A 2,719-nucleotide genomic window follows, 5' to 3' on the forward strand; every position below is an offset into this window, starting at 1 on the left:
TCCACCGTGCCCACTGCACCGGCGAGAGGATCTGCCAGGCGCTGAACGCCATCGGCCCCGCTCCGCTCCCCGCTCCCCGCTCCCCGCTCCCCGCTCCGCTCCGCCGGGCTCAGTGCGGCCGCGCCGCCGCCCCCATCGCTCCCCGCTCCGCTCTCCGCTCCGCTCCGCTCTCCGCTCCGCTCGGGCCGCCCCCGCACCGCGACACTGACGGCGGGGAGCGCCCGCCCCCGGCACCGCCCGCGGGGAGGGACCGGCACCGAACCCCCTGAACCCCCCTGAACCCCCCGGCACCGCCCGCAGGGAGGGACCGGCACCGAACCCCTGAACCCCCCTGAACCCCCCGGCACCGCCCGCAGGGAGGGACCGGCACCGAACCCCTGAACCCCCCGGCACCGCCCGCAGGGAGGGACCGGCCCCGGGATGGGTGCGGGGCCATGCGGGGCAGCGTCCCCGATCCCCCGCCCTCCCGGCCGGAGTCACAGCCGCCGCTCTTTTTCCTATGCAAACTCCCAAATTCACCCATTTGTGGCCCAAATTCACCCATTTGTGGCCAAAGACAGGGCCGGGACACATCGCTGTCACCTCCCGGCACACGCAGCCTCCCCCACCCCGCACTGACAGAGCAGGGGACCGTGAAACCAAATCCCCACATTTCCTTGACTGCACCTGTGCTGTCCCAGAGCKGGCAGGACGCACATTCTTTCCACTCTGGGCGTGCCAGAGGAGCCCCCGCGCTGGCGAGGAACTGCCCCGGGGGGCGAGCAGCCCCCAGGAACCCTCGGTCCCACTGGGAAGGGTGGGGAGCTTTGCCCAAGGAAAGGGATTTCCCAGAGCTGAGGAGCCAAACACAGATGGGCTGGGGCAGAGGGGAGGGAAACACCTGCCCTTTCCATTTTTCAAGGAAATACCGGCCTCAACAGCCCTGGCTGATGCCATATCCTTCCGTGGCAGCAAGTTTATTTATTTATTGAACTATTGTTGTTTAAAAATAACAGCCAGCAGTTCCCACAGAAATGGACCTTGCTGGCCTCCCTCAGGAACTTTCCCTCAGGAACTTTCCCCCTAAGGAGGGCTCCCCTCCCCGTTTCATCACCTCCCACACTCGCTCCAGAGCAGTGTAAGGTTACCGGGGCCGTGCTGCGGGAATGCCCGGGGCTCTGGCAGCAGATCTGTCACGGCAGCAGCAGAGCTCCGGACAGTGAGCAGCTCCCTGGAACCCGAGTGGTGCCAGCCCTGGGTCCAGGGGTGAGCTCGGAAATGGCAGAGAGCTGAAACGAGCCCGGCCCAGCGCAGAGAGGAGCTGCTGSCCCTCGCTGACCACACCGAGAGCTCCCTTGGCACTGGGAGTGCTTCCCTGTGAATCATCAGAGAGCTGGGAATGCCTCTGCACGGACACAGAGGCCTCTGGGGCACTGCAGACCCGTCCATCTGGTCCGGCTGCCTCTGCCACAGCCTCTGCTGGATGTTTCAAAGGACTCATTCCTCACTGTTGAGCATCTCAAATAACCTCCCTGCGGGGATCCTTTCTGACAGGCTYCCATCTCCTGGTGACCTTATTAGATATAAGTGTGTCACTCCTGCAAGCTTTTACTGTCCGTCCTCTTTAAAAGAAAACCTCTTACTCCCTTCCACAGCACTTCCAGAGTTCCCAGAGATTTCTCTGGGTGAATCAGAGCCGAGGTGCTGCAGTCAGGGCAGCACACGGGACCCAGGGCTTGTCCCCACCCAGACCTGGGGGCCCTGCACATCCCCCTTATCGAGCTTAGCCAAAAACCACGAGCCTGAAGCAAAAGCAGAAGCTCAACATCCTGTTGCCGTGAGCAGAGCACAGCCCACTTCCCCGCTGAAAAGCGGCAGAGCTGATTCCTGCAGATGAATTTTACATAAGATCTCCGGCGTGAGCCGCGCTGCAGAGACGTGCTGCAGCCTGACCTCATCCTCCTCTGCTCCCGCTTCCCCTTCCACCTCCCCCTGAACCCGAGCAGCAGTGACGGTGTGAACCAGCGGATGAACCGTGCCAGGGATCGCACAGGGAGAAGAGAAACCCGAGCACAGCAGAGCAGAGCAGCAGCAGCAGCAGCAGGATGGAGCCTCCTCCGCTGCAGAGGGGAAGGAGCTGTGGGTCACAGCTGATCCTGCAGCCCCCCCCTTGCTGGATGAGGGAACCAGGGAGGAAATGAGGAGGGAAAAGTGCAGGAAATGAGCAGGGAAAAGTGCAGGAAATGAGCAGGATTGTCCTTGTGCAGTGCACCCAGTGAGGAACCCCACACCCACCCAGCTGGCAGGAACGGGATCAGCAGGACTGAAAACCACACCGGCTGCACAGCTCTGACCTGCAGGGACCTGGGGCAGGAAGATACCAGCAGCAGAGCCTGCTTCCACTCGCTGTTCCTGAYGAGCAATTAAGAAAATGCCTCGAGTGGCATTTTCCAGCTCGGCACCTGAGCCAGCCTGGCAGCACTGCTGGCTGCAAATCACCACCGGGGAGATAACCTGACTGTGTCAGTCACACTGCAGGCTCTGCCTGCCAAACGCTGCTTGGCACAGCCAGCAGACACATCTCTGCAGAGCGGGGAGGATGCTGACCTGTTCAAAAACACCTGCCAGCATTTCCATCCGCACAGGCAGCAGCTGGACGGGCTGTCCTTGGCACTGCTGTCACCCCTCAGTGCTGCCACAGGACTCTGTGACACCCCTTGGCACTGCTGTCACCCCTCAG

Source organism: Malurus melanocephalus, unplaced genomic scaffold, assembly GCF_030028575.1.
Source record: "Malurus melanocephalus ecotype Western Australia unplaced genomic scaffold, MMel_1.1 scaffold_965, whole genome shotgun sequence".
In the NCBI taxonomy this organism is placed as follows: domain Eukaryota; kingdom Metazoa; phylum Chordata; class Aves; order Passeriformes; family Maluridae; genus Malurus; species Malurus melanocephalus.